General features: G+C 51.6%; 1 protein-coding gene across 7 annotated transcripts in view; it reads left to right on the top strand.

Annotated features, from left to right (window-relative positions):
• EXD3 (exonuclease 3'-5' domain containing 3) overlaps window positions 1-14405 on the top strand; it is a 251278-nt gene that overhangs the window by 178422 nt on the left and 58451 nt on the right. The gene's annotated exons all lie outside the window — the stretch shown is intronic.

Here is a 14405-nt window from a genome sequence, read left to right as displayed (position 1 = left end):
TGTGTCAGGGCTCACGGTCTGCCCCGTGTTTCCTACAGCTCTGCAGCCCTGACTTTACAAATGTGCTGATTGATAACTCTCTGGAGTGCCTTTCCCCTTTCTTTTCACACAATATCCCAAACTCAGCTCTCCCTTTGACAGGTCCCACTTGTCAAGTGAAGATGGGGGGTTTGGTCCCAAAAAGGGGCAGGTCTGAGAGGCAGCAGTGGCTCCCTGCCCGAGCACGGGGCTTGGCAACGGCTGTTTGTGCGAGGTAGAGTTCTCACGCTCTAAATATACAATCTGTGATAAGGGAAGGGAAAAAGCCCAGCATGGAAATATTCCTTCTGTAAGAGAAATAATTTGCTGCTGCTAAAAATATGTGTCCATATTATTCCTGCCTGGTCTGCAGTTTGGTGGGAGAGAGCGCACGCAGGCCGCCCTCAGGGGACTCGGCTCGAGGGGCAGGCCCGGGCGCCCGGAGAGGCCGCGCGTCTCCTGGGGGGGGCGGGGAGGGACGCTGGGCTTCGCCCTGGTTTATCATACCCATCTCTTTCTCAGGGCAGTAAAACCGTGATAGGGCGTTACCCCGAAGGTCGTAGGAACTAACCTCTAAGCAGGTGCTGACAGTGGGAAAGTGGTCCACAGTGTTCCCAGAGCAGCTGGGAGCCCGTTCCCAGCCCCGGCTGCACACAGAGGCAGGAACGGCTTTGTTCAAGGGGGACGCATGTTTGGAGCGGTGGGATATGTGTAATCCCTTCCTGTCTCACCCGCAAGTGTCCCAGGCCTGGTGCTTCCTTCCCTGATTGCTGCTGCCGAGACCCTGCGTCCCATTCCCAAGCCCTTCTGTGCCCACGGGTGAGCGGAGCCGAACTGAGCCAAGTGAAGCGAGTAAATTTTCCAGGGGTAGCCCTGAGCCAAGAGACAAAGCTTGCCCAGGATCCCTGCCCTGCCCAGGGTCCCTGCCCTGCTCAGGGTCCTTATCCTGCCCAGGGTCCCTGTCCTGCCTAGGCTCCCTCCCTCATGCCGTGGTACCAAGTGAGGAATGGATGATGTTTGCTACTTCCCCAACCTCGGCCAGCAGAGCCAGGCACGCCTAACCCGGAGCCAGTCAAGACCATCTCTGTGAAGCCAATCCTGTAAAAAAATGGGTGACATATTGTGCAGTTTCTTGCAGATCTATTTCTGGAGCATGGTACATGGATGTTGTGCCTGCTCAACACCAGGTTGTACCTCCTGTCTTGAGAATCGTCAAACCCCAGACTGGTTTGTGTTGGAAGGTTTAAAGGTTGGAAAGTCATCTTGTTCCAACCCTCCTATCACAGGCATTAGACCACGTTGCTCCAAGCCCCATCCAAGCTGGCCTTGGACAATTCCAGGGATGGAGCAGCCACAGCTTCTTTGTCCAGCCTGTGCCAGGGCCTCACCACACTCATTGTAAAATCTTCTTCTTTACAAGTAGTCTAAATCAACCCTCCTTCAGTTTAAAAGAGTTGCCCAAGAATTACAGAGAATACGGTCAAGAAGATGGTCAATATGGCCAAAGATGGTCTTGCTGCAGCAGAACCATCAGCAGCTACAGACCTAAACCCTAGCAGACCTTGCTACAATTTTTGTAAGTCGTGTATGGCTTCGGCGTTGCTTTTTATTGATTCTCAAAGAACTCCTGCCCCATTTGAGGCCAGACATTTGTTCCCAGAGCATGCCCTGACCAGTATTTAGGGAAAAAATTCTTCATGGAAAGAGCTGTCAAGCCCTGGAACAGGTTGCTCAGAGTTACTGGTGGAGTCACCGTCCAGGGTGGATGTGGCAGTTTCGGTTAGTGGGCTTGGCTGTGCTGGGGAACAGTTGGACTTGATGATCTCAGATGTTTCTTCCATGATGATTCCACGATTTTGTATCCCCATAACTTCTCACCATCCCCCAGTTGTGAGGGTGATGGGGAGTGGCATGGTGGGGCAGCAAGCAGGAGGGCTTGGAGGGAGCTTGGAGAGGAAATGCACATCCGTGAGGTGTGGGCTGGACGCTTTGGTCCCTGCAGCTGGAGCTGCAGCCTCAGCCTCAGAGCACGTTGGGGACTGGGAGAAATGCAAAGCTGCAACCCCAGAGCAGACCTGGTGCTGAGCTGTTCCCGATGCAGCTTCTTATGGACTCCAGGGCTGGTTCTGTGAGGCCGTGCCCGTGGCTGGGTCTGTGTGTGCTGCACTGGCCAGCTGAGCCAGAGCCCCATATCACCCTTCACAGGCAGCTGCAGTTTCCTAGGGCTGCAGCGGAGCCTTCAGGACCCGGCGTTGGCTCCCCTGGGGCTGCCCACTCTCCACCCTGGCACCGAGTCAGGAACGTGTGTGCTGCCAGGGGATCGCCACCCAAAGCAAGAGAAAAGCTGCCTCGTTTTTTCTGCTCCAGCCCCTCTCCCACTTCAGTGGCTGGGAATGGCAGGGTCCAGCCCAGCCCAAGGTTATGTCCTTCTGCTGCTGGCCCCAAGCCAGTGAGCGTGAGAGCAAGCAAGACACAATAACACGGATGTCGAACACAGGATCCCTTCCCTGCAGACCCAGCCTGGTGTGCAGGAGCACTGGGAGAGATTAGCAGAGCAGGACTAGCAGTCGGACTAAAGTGTGGCAAATCTGTTAAATAGATTTTTTTTCAAGTATACTTCAAGAAAAGGGAGCCTCCTGCCTCTGCCCAGACAGGTGCTGGTGTGCAGAAGTTCTGCCACATCAGTAATTCTGCTGATCACTGGGATGGGGTGAATCTGCAGAGCCTGGGTACAGCTTGCTTTAAGCCAAGGAGGCAGGAGGGGTGACTGGGGCTGCAGCTCAGCCCTTGATTTTGGCAACCAAATACTGGTGACGGCCCTTCTCCTGCTCCAGTCCTCAAGCCTGGGCAGTATTTGTGTTTTGGATGCACTGTTTTAATGCAATGGTTGGTGCTTGTAACAGTTGAGAGCAGTCTGAGGTGAAATGCCAGTCAGTAGAGCAATAGGACCCTGTGTGATGGGAGAGCACTGGAAAATACCCTTCATCCTGCTTGAAACACAGGGAAGGCAAAGTGCATCTGAATGTGAGCAGACATGGCCAGAATGAGTTATTGGTGGCTGCTTGTCACTCCCTTCTCAGCCAGCTGTGACTCCACCAAATTCTTCACTTGGAATTCACGTTTGCTTTCTTGCATAATGGAAACATTGGAGTTTCTCACTGCAGATGGAGTTTGGTTTGGGAATGGAGCTGAGGAAGAGCACAGGTTCTCTCCCCTCCATTTGCCTTCTGATCACCACCATGCTGGGACCAGGGAGAAGAAGGCCTCAGCAGGGAAAAGGAGACATGATAATTGTGGCTCAAGGAAGTAAGGTTACACTGAAGTGACAGTTATATATATTTTATAAATATATGTAACTAAAAACATACATATATATTATACTGGAACATTTGGGATAACTAAATAAAGATGGTGAATTAGGTGGGGAGAAGGGATTGCTCAGAGATTTCTTTCCAAGCTCTATTACACTGTCACTTCGGTGTAACCTTACTCATGGGGTTATTTCTCACCTGCATCTCTACCACTCCCTCACAGGAGGTGTAGCCAAGTGGAGTTGGTGTCTTCTCCCAAACAGCAAGCAAAGGGACAAGAGGAAACACCTCCAGTTGAACCAGGGGAGGTTTAGATCAGATATTAGGAAAAGTTTCTTCACAGAAAGAATGGTCAGGCATTGGAACAGGCTGCCCAGGGCAGGGGGTGGATACAACACACCTGGAAGTGCTTGAAAAATATGTGGACATGAGCACATGCGCCTTGGCAGTGCTGGTTTAGTGTCTGGGCTCATGGTCTCTGGGGGCTTTTCCAACTTTAATGATCCCATGCTGCTGCAATCTTCTTCATATAATTGTAGAAGAAACATTTTCTGACAGTTATATGCATTTTTTCTTGAATTGCTATTGCTTCCCTACCTCCCCTCTCCAGCCAACTGGAGTCCAAGATCCCACAGGTGATGGAGCAGTCATGGACAGTGAGGTGCAGAGAGCACATGGGCCTGGGAGACTGATGGCTTTGGAGTCAGGAAATGGGACAGGACACAGACAGATTGAGAGGAGAAGCTGTGCCAGAGGCAGTCCTGGCGCTCTGAGCCTGCTTCCTCTCCTGGTGCCCCTGAGGGGGCACCCTCAGGGGCACCAGGAGAGGAAATGGGAACAGGACACAGACAGATTGAGAGGAGAAGCTGTGCCAGAGGCAGTCCTGGCGCTCTGAGCCTGCTTCCTCTCCTGGTGCCCCTGAGGATGATGCCTTTGGGGGAAGGTCCTGGCAGTGGGTGCCTGCAGCCATGCCCAGTGTGCCACCGTGCCCAGACAGACCAAGGAGGCAGCACTGCCTCTGCTTTTGGCAGAGGAGCTGCTGAGCCAGAGCCCATCAATCCATGGCCTGTTTTTTGTGAGCCACCATGACCTGTGAGGCAGTCCCACCTCATTTGCTCCTTGAAAGCGTTCTCAGACCAGTGGCCAAAGACCCTGGTGAAGTCGGTCTGGATGCACTGCAGTTCCCACAGGCACAGCACTATCTCCCATGTTCCCCTGTCACCCTGCTGTGACAGAGGCACTGCAGTTGGCACACGGGTCTGAATCCAGAGCCACAGCACACGTGGCAGGCCCATGCTCCCTTCCTGCAAGCATCTCAGTGCCACACGGGCAGGATTCCAGCTGCTGTCACACTCAGGAGTGTGACAGCAGCTGGAATCAGCCCCAGGGACAACAACTTTTGTTGTGGGAGCAGAGACCAGCCAATGAGCAGGGCTGGCTGTACTGCCACAGTCCTGGGACCAGGTGGAGCAGGGTTAATGCCACCAGAGTGTCTCTGTGCAATGGCCTTTTTATCTGATCCAGCCCAGCGCGTTTCCTTGTGGAGCACTTTGTGTCCGGTCAGCGAGGCTGCTTGGCAGCGGAGCAGAGAGGAAGGCTGGAAGTAAACACAGGCGCTCTTGGATCAGTAGCTGGGAAAAGCAGTGAGAAGCTGCATGGGATTGCCGTCTCCAAAAGCTCCTTGTTTCCTTGCCTGCAGACAAACGGCTTCCTGCCAGGGACAGCACTCACTGCCAGGCCTGCGGCAGCACCACCCAGCCCCTTCTCCCAGCACAGCACGGCTGCAGCGCTGCCTCCCTGGGCATTTCCAGCAACTCACCTGGATCAGGGACTTGAAGTGCTTTGGAGCTTTGTGAGGTTTAAGTGCCCAACTCCACAAAATCCCAACCGTATTAACCGAAAGTCGTGATCCCCACTAAAGCAGCAACAGCTGCATCCACTGGGATAGGGACAGAAGCAGGGACAGGGAGAGCTGCTATGATGGACACTGCCATCAAGTCCCAGCATGGCTGGAGATCTTGATAGCTAAAGTTCTAATAGCTGTACTTTCACCTTTCTCCTTTGAACCAGAGTCTGGTTTGAGCATGGCCTGGGGCTTCCTGGAATGACTGAAAGGAACATTAGGAAGAAATCCTTCTCTGTGAGGGTGGGCAGGCCCTGGCACAGGTTGCTGAGAGAAGCCTGGAAGTGTCCAAGGCAAGGTTGGACAGGGTTGGAGGAACCTGGGATAGTAGAAGGTGTCCCTGCCCACAGCAGGGCACAGAATGGAATGAGTTTACAGTCCCTTCTAACACAAATCAGACTGTCCTTCTATGAAACCATGGGGGGGTCAGATAGGGAAACATCATTTTGAGCAACTCAGAGCTGAGTCATTAGACAGGATGTGGCTATCCAACAGGTGACCAGGCAGGGAAAACAAGACCTTGTCTCCAGAGGTTCATGTGAGTAGAAGCAGCTGAAGCAGCCTGGATGGAAATGGAAGCTTTAGCTGGAGAGATGATGGTGTGGTCATGCTACTATGGAATCACTGTCCATCCCCTTACCTCTTCAAGCTTTTCCTTACTTCTCCTTGGATTCGGGAGGATGCAAATGTACAAACTCCAAGGCTGACAGGAAACAAAGATTTTTCTTCCATGTATGAGAGAGCTACAGAAATGTCCAACATAGAGTAAGGAATGAGAGGTCACTTAAGTCCACCCTGCTGAGTGTGCCTACCAAGAGGGTTTCCCAAATAAATAAAAAAATCATTCACCTATTGCTGCTGTCCTGTACACCTAAAAAAAATGTGAGGAAAGAAGAATAAAGAGAGAGGGTTTGAGGCTCATCCAAATGTCTCTGTATCAGTGATGTATCAGTGTTCAGCTACAGAAATAAATAATCCATTCCATGGAGCCATAGCTCAGGCTCGGATTCTGGACATGTCTCTGGGCAGGAAGGAAAGCAGCCTAATTCAGCAGAAGTAACCAGCATTTCTTATGGAGACATGGAATAAACGAGCTTATTTCCTCAGCCTGGGCTTCCCTCTGTGAGGTCAACAATCACAAAATGCACTCAGCTGGAGGGTACTGGGATCCCAGCATTTTCCATGTCACAGGCTCATTCTGTGTCTCTGTGGAGCTGTGACTTCACTGGTTTGCAATGTGGCCATTGCAGCCACGTGGACGGGCAGCAGTCGTTGTTACCCTGGCGTGAGCTCACCTCTCATTCCCACCAGGACCTCCTTTGGATTTCATATCTCAGGGCAGAAGGGCAGTTGGCAGATTTCATGTTCCCACTGTCTCAGCTCTTCACATCCATGGACTTTTCCAGACTTTCCCTGGAAAGAGACTCTGGCCTGCTGCTTTCCCTCTTCTTACATCCCATTTCTGGTTCATCCAGCCCCTGGATATATGAACAGCCAGTTCCCATTTTTGTGTGCCTGTGCTGACAGCCTGGATCCAAAGGTGCTCTGCTCAGCAGTTATTGCAGGGCACTACGGGTACCAGGGGCTGTACTTTCCCCAAAAGTCACCAACACCAGCCACCAGTGTCATGCACAGACTGGCACTTGAGCAAACAAGGCTGTCTTGAGTCCATGTCCCACACAGGTGATGTTCTGGGTGATAAGCTGAGCAATGTCTCTCTAGTTATCACTCAAAGAATCACAGAATTACAGACTTGTTTGCTTTGGAAGGGACTTTAAAGCTCATCTCATTCCACCTCCTGCCATGGGCAGGGACACCTTCCACTATCCCAGGTTCCTCCAAGCCCCATCCAACCCAGCCTTGAACAATTCCAGGGATGGGACATTTTATTGTTCTCTGAAGTTTTGTAGCCAAAATTGGATGTGTCTTGCTCCATCCCATCTTACCAGCTGGTACCTCTTGCCCTGCCCTGATCTGTCCTGAGTGGGATGCATTCACCTTGTTACTGATCCCCAGTTCTTCAGTCAGGCTGGCAGATGTCCAAGAAACCTTTGCTCAAACACACAAACCAAGAACCACAAGTAGAAAAGCTTTTTGTCCTTAAACATCAAGGCTTCTATGTTTATTTAGAAAGAGTGAAAGTCCTCCCAAACCCAAGCCCAAGCTCAAGTCTGTCTCTGACTTCCTACCACTCCCCTTTCTTCCTCCAAGGCCCATGTAGTCCCAACCAAGTGGATGTTCACAGAAGATCTTGCCAGGCTCTTGGATCAAAATAAAATATTTGGAGACTTAGGTTTTTCATGAGCCTGTTCCCCGATGCTGTTCACAGGAGGAGCCAAGTCCCTGGGCTGAGCAGCCTCCTCCGTGTTGCAACACGCACACGCTTGTCTATGGATTTGCATGTCTGAGTCCTTACTCACCCCTCGGAGAACACAGCACCGCCTGGGAACAGAACAGGCACAGGGCAGCCTGGGATTTAGGGGAGCAACCTGACTGTGTATCTGCATCTCTGGATAAAGGGAGGATATGCTTCCTTTGATGGGAAAATGAGTGTCCAAGCCTTTTCCAGCCTGTGTGCTCATGTTCCTGCCATGCCATGGATCTCTGTCTTTGTGCACTGGTGCTGGAAGATCCTCCTGGCTGAAAAAGAGTTCTTGATAGGAGCAGTGAAGAGACCTGGAAGCTTCCCACAGCAGTGCCAGGGGAATATGCTGCACTTGAAGCCTCTCTCCTTCCTTTCACAGTTGTGTTTGTGGGAGCTGGGGGAGGTCCAAGGCAGCACAGCTGGGCTGAACAGCCTCAGCCAGTGCTCTCTCATTCTGCCAAGTGCTGGCAGCAGGGACTGAACTTTCCCTCTTGGCTGAGTGCTTGGCTGGCTAGTATAGCTCAGGCTGCATGCAGTAACCTCTGGTGTTGCTCAAGCCCTTGGAGGCTCTCAAGCCACTATCTTGCCACTGGTAATGATGTCTCTCCATGTCTCTGGAAGATAACCAGGTTCCTATAGCTGCCAGTAGGAACAGGGAAACTGAAGCCTGCAAAGTTAAAGCGATGGCTTTGGGCCCTGTAAGGTGCCAGGGAGGCTGTGTGTGTCTCTTGGCTGCCCTCAGACCAAGTTATTTAGTCAGTGTGTGACCTTTACTGCTTTATGTAAACATCACCGTGACTATAATATATCATCAGGCTCCAGTTATTCCCTGAGCTTGTGTCTGACTTCTCCTGAAGAATCTGTTTCTGTTTTTCTGTCCAACATGGACATAGCCCAAAGGCCCTGGGACTTTGTGAATGGAGGGATTTTGCTGCCTACAAAATGCAGTGTGAGATTCAAACCAGGAGGAAATGTCACTAGGGAGCAGCCTCTGTGCAAGCATCCCAGGTCCCTAAGCTGCTCTGGGGGTTTTGCTTGGATTTCTCCACCCAAGAGCTCTTACTGGATCTCCCAGCATTTTGCAGAGAAGGGTGTTGCTCTGGTCATGAAGCACAGAGCAGGCACAGCTACCTGCATCCCCCTGGAGTTTAACTCCTCTGCTGCTGGGTGTGGAAGTCTACATTAGATTTACTCCATTTGCCAGGAGTTGCAGGAGCTTGAGACTGTGAGACATTTTTGGGGTTTCTTATTCAGTAAAGGTAGTGAAGGGAAAATGAAGGGTAGTATGGAGAGGGAGAAATGTCCCTCAGGCATGCAGGGAGCTATTAACTCTGTCTGTTAAATTCTCTCCCTCGGGAATATCCCTTCAGTGCAGTTTGCCTGTTGCAGGATCACAGGGGAAGCAGCTGGGATCACTTGGCTTATTCAGAGAGGAGAGGGGGATTCTGAGAGGGGCCCTCACCGTGGTCTGCAGCTTCAGACCTGGGGGAACAGCTGGGGCTGGGCCAGGGCAGCTCAGGCTGGAGCTCAGGGCAAGGTTCTTCCCCCAGAGGGTGCTGGCACTGCCCAGGCTCCCCAGGGAATGGGCACGGCCCCGAGGCTGCCAGAGCTCCAGGAGCCTTTGGACAGCGCTGCCAGGGATGCCCAGGGTGGGCTTGTTGGGGGTCTGGGCAGGGACAGGGGCTGGGCTGGGTGATCCTGGTGGGTCCCTTCCAGCTCAGGAGGATATTCTGTGATTCTTTGAACTGTAGTGCATCCATGCAGAACAGCCAGGATGCACAGCTGTGGTTCATGGGTATGGGACTTGTTGCTCTGGATGGGCCCTCCCAGCCAGTGTGGCTGTGCCTTAGAGCACTGCAGGGGCTCGGAGAGGTGGTAGACATGGGCAGGTCACTGTGAGGCTGAGGGAGGAGTGCACCAGGCAGTTGCCCACCCACGAGCCATCTTTGAGCACACCATGGACAGCTCTGGCTGAGCAAAAGATGTCAAAGTGGTCTTTCCTTATGCTCCAAGGGCTCCACTGCCCCAGTATCCTGCATGCCCATGGGATGTGTGCCCTGTGGTAGGGACAAACCCTTAGGAAGGGAGATCTCTCCAGCACTGTACCTCACTGTCCTGCTCTTGGCCACAGTAGGGCTTTGGAAACTCCCCTGCAGCCCAACCATCCTTCCTCCACAGTCATTTTTGAAGGCCATCTGAAGACTCCCATCAAGGTGTTCCTCAGTCCTGCCATGAGCAGAGGCTGTTGTGTGGGGTGGGGGTGGAGAACCAACTTTCTGGTTTCCCTGACTTTGTAAACAAGAGGAAGTAGGAGAGACTCGAAATCTCTGATTATCTTCCAAAGGGACTCTCATCCCCTCCAAGGCATGTCTCAACTTCCCAGCCAAGGCTGGAGCCGTTCCAAGAGCTGCAATGTTTCTAGTCCTCTTTTGAAGCACTTTCATTTGCTCCTCTCTGGTAAAAGCCTCCTCAGGTAGCAAAACCCCGAGCCTGGTGCGCCAGGAGCCTGTGGCTGGAGCATGCGACCAACTGAGGCTCCTGTGTCGGCTACCGCCGGAGGGGAGAGCTGTGCGGGAAAGGTGCTCCAGAGGAGTGACTTTATGCAGAAGTGCAGGTTTGGAGTCCTGCTCCCAGGGGATTTGCTCCCTGTCTGGGGAGACCCAGAGCATCCACGAGCCAGGGTGTGGGCAGGACCCTCTGGCAGGCTTGGAAAGCCTTTGGTGGTGACCGGGGCACTCTTCCTGCAGCGAGGAAATCTGGCACAGAGCTGTTTCCCAGGGCAAGTTCCTAGGGTTTCCCTCCTCCCGCCTACCTCTTTCCTCCAATTTTGTGGATATTTGTGGGTTTGCACTGCAGGCACTCCATGCTGCACAGCTCGCACAGCCTCAGCCTGCTTTGGAGAGAGGCTGAAAGGAAAGAACTAAAAATAATAGTGATGGTTATCAAGTTCTGTGAGATTCCAGGAATCTGCCCTGGCCCCGGAAGCTGCACAGGGTGGACACAAGCACCCACCCAGTAGCTCCTCTGATAGCCAGGTGTGCGAAGGGGCACTTGGAGCAGGTTTGGAGGCTCACTGTTCCCCCTGGCAGGACAGCTCTGCCCACCTGCCAGCTCTGAGGTGGGACTAAACCTCTCCTGCACAGGCTCCTGCTCCCCTGGCTCCACGCAAACAGGATGGCCGTGGCCTTGCAGCCAGGAAGGCTGTGAGTCACCAGCAGCTCCCTCCTGCCGACAGCAAGCCCTGCCTGCTTCCCATGCTGGTGAGGCAGGGCCAGAGGGTCTGCAGGGACAAGGTAGGGGCTCCAGGGACAGTCTGGGAAGAGAAGATGCTGCTGAAGGAGGTCTGGGAGTCGACAGGCAACAGAGAAAGAAACAGTACAAAAAAGGAATTCTTGCAATATTTGTGAAGCAGGCAAGTCTGAAAGTATGGCAAAATCCAACCTGGACAAGGTTATTGAAGGAAATAGTAAAGGATGGGTTGCACAACTCTTGGAAACTGTCCAGGCATATAAATGAAAGGGGAAGTGGGGCTGGTATGTGCTGAGGATGGAACAGAGACATAAGATAATCTATGTATAATTCAAAAAAAAAAACAAAAAAACAACTTGAAAACTTTCCCTGTGGCTTTGGTGACACTGGGAACACTGGCCAAAGGGCAAAACCAAAAAAACAACTTGAAAACTTTCCCTGTGGCTTTGGTGACACTGGCCAAAGGGGAGAGAGGAGGGTGACAAGTACCTGGGAATGGGAAGTGCCACAACCAATAGGAACCAGCAGGTAAGGAGCTTTGTGCATGGAAACAGGTAGGAACAGTTAGCTTCTCCTCCAGGAATGAGAAAGGGCTCGCACAAAGCTGAAGTCATGGAAGAAGGGTTTGTAATAAATCTGTCAAAACTCAGGGATTGGGTTGTTTTGCTGGAGAACAGCAAACAAGGCCTGGGATTTGGGAGGGAGAAGGTGTTCTTGGCACGTAGGTGTCTGTTAGTCTGAGTCTGTGAGTATGCAAAGCTTCAGAATAAAGATTAAAATAGAGAATAATTAAGAACATGGAAAATGGATAAGATGAGATACAGATTTTCTGAAAGTAAATGATGCCAAAGTAGATAAAAAACCTGAACTTCTCGACAAAGCAGACAGGATACATCTAAGTTGTCTGGTCTGCAGTAAAGCAGAATATTAAATACATCGGGAGATGAAAATGCTGGGCTGTGAGGACTGTGTTAGATGGGCTTCTCAAAAATTTGCCTTGTTGTTTGACATTTTTAATGGTCTTGGCACAAAACATACAACTTGCTAAAGAAATTTGGTGATTACCTGTAACTGAAAATCATCAAAATGAAGGAGTTGGGGGAAATTGCACACAAAGAACAGGAGTACCCTTCAGAAAAGGAAAACAAGGAATGTAATGAAATGAGGGAGTCAAGGAGTGATGCACAGTGGGAAGTGCAGCTGGATTTCTGCTCTGGTGTGGAGATGACTGTCTGTGATGGATGTGACAGTCTGTAATCTCTGTGGAGATGACAGTCACCCAGAGTCCAACAAATTCAGAAACATGAAAGGCTCTGGAGCACGAGCCAGCCCTGAAGTCCCTGAAGTGGGCAGAGGGAGGAGAGGAGGGGAAGCAGTGCTGCTGTTCCTGGGTGATGCGTGGCTGCATCCGGAGCCTGTTGTGGGATGATGGTGCAGAAACCAAACACAAGGCAGAGGCCCTGCTTTTGCTGTGAGATGCTGTGAAGTGGCTTCCGTGTCCCCCGATGTGCTGAGCATGTTTGTTCTTGAAGGCTGGGGAGGATTCATTCTCCTGTGCCCCGCTATCCTTTCCATCTCACAGGATGTGATCTCATGGGACTACCTGACTCACTTTAACTCATTGCTGCTGCTCCACCTTAGCTCTCCCAGGTGTGCTCTGCTGAGCCTGTGCTCTCCAGAGGCTCCTCTGACCAGCCAGGGAGGTGCTTCAGTGCTCTGCAACACCAGAAAAAGGGGGAATATTTCAATGTTTGCAAGGGGAATGGCTCCTGAACCTCCTGGCATCAGAGGTTGTGCCAGGATCAGTCCAAGGATGTGAGCAAGCACTAGAGCAGGGTTCAGGGAAAGTGGAGCTCCTGAAATGTCCCTCCTTGGCAGCAGGGAGCTTTGAGGCTGGCTCTGCTCTACGATGAAGCTGTACCCTGAGCATCATTGCTCAGTGAGTGTCCTTCCCAGCCCTTCCCTGGGCTGGAAGGCTCTTTTCTCTGGTTTATCCCTGTGTGATTAGAGAGACCAGTTCTGGTCCCAAACAGACAGATGGGAGCTGCAGGGAAATCTGCAGGCAGATCAGGAAAAAGAAGATGCTGTCATACAAGGAGACCTTGGAGTGGGGGGCTGTGGAGAGGGTCTGGCTGCCAGGGGCTATTCCTGCTGTTTCCTGATAGGGGAGGAGAGACTGGAGCTGAGCCAAGAGTATCAGGAGTGAAGGTGCAAAGTGCCACAAATGAAGCCAGTCTGCAAATTAGATGGCTCTAAATCCCCCCGAAAACAGTTTTCCACACCATGTCCTGGTGGAAGAAAAATTCCACCTCAGTTCCTGTCAAGACTTGGGGACAAGGCAGTGTGGGAGCAAAGCCCAGCCTGGGTAACACAGTCTCTTCCACCCCATGCTCAGGGCTTCTCAGAAGTGGGATCTGTCCCCGGGGTGTGCCTGGGCAGAGCACAGCTTTGCAGGGTTTCTTTTGCCTTTGCCAGTTACTGAAGGGCCACGTGCTCCTACTGCCTGAGCTGCACCCTTGAGGTGTCCTGGCTGTGCTCCCCACGCCGGTGTGGGCATCAGGCTCATTCCCTGTGCTCTGCTGCACAGTTATCTCTCCTGGCTACAGAGAGTGAGTAATGCTCCAGCCTTAAAAGAATCCCTGCTGGCTGTTAGTTCTGCCCTTTGCCAAACCCGTTTCCATCATTTGCTGTGTGCACCCTGTGCCAGCATCCCTACCAGATACTGGCACTGGCAGAGGGTGACAGAAGAAAATGATGGTTTGAGCATGGCACTTTCTTTTTTTTTAATAATCCCATGATACTGTATTTTGTGTTGCAACACAAAGGATCACCTGAGGCAGTAGAATGGTGAGAAAATAAGCCTATTAAAATGCCCAAGCTTACTTAACTCTCCGACAGCATCAGAGGGTAACCAGGCAGCTTTCAGCCAAGACTGTGAGTCATCTTGACCTGCACCATTGTCACTGCTCAGCTCATCTGTTTGCTGTAATTGCCGAGGGAGAACCACTCCAGCCAAACCCCATCATCCTGCCCAACCCAGCCAGGACATGCCAAGCTCCTGGTCAGGGTTTCAGTCACTGGAGTCCAGCACCTGAAATTAAATAACACCTAGACCCCTTGAGCAGCTGCGATGGGAACCCATCAGGAAACAAAGCTGATGATTCTTCCGTCTATGTGAAGCTTTTAAAAAAGAAACACTGATGATTATTTGATGTAAATCAAATGAGCTTTCAGCACTATCTGGATCATCTCCTATCTCAGGTACTGGCATAAAGCCTCCAGCCTTTCCTTGGAAAATGCTGGGAAAGTGGCCCATTCATTGCCTGCCACTGTCAAGTGTTTTTTCAGTCTGCTCCTGATTAAACAGTGTGGTATCAAGGGGATAATTGCTCATTGGAATTGATCCCAGAAGAAAATCATTCACTTCTTTCTTATCAAGTCCTTTCTTGCCGGGCAAGATACCCACAAGACTTATCTCCCTCTTCAGTGACGGCCTCTAATTACTGTTTAAACAGCTCATTAGAAAACCTTCGTTAACATGTAATAGCTGAAGCTGGAA

Source organism: Onychostruthus taczanowskii, unplaced genomic scaffold, assembly GCF_017590055.1.
Source record: "Onychostruthus taczanowskii isolate IOZ18803 unplaced genomic scaffold, ASM1759005v1 scaffold25, whole genome shotgun sequence".
Taxonomy (NCBI): Eukaryota; Metazoa; Chordata; class Aves; order Passeriformes; family Passeridae; genus Onychostruthus; species Onychostruthus taczanowskii.
This window is presented reverse-complemented; position numbering and strand designations above follow the sequence as displayed.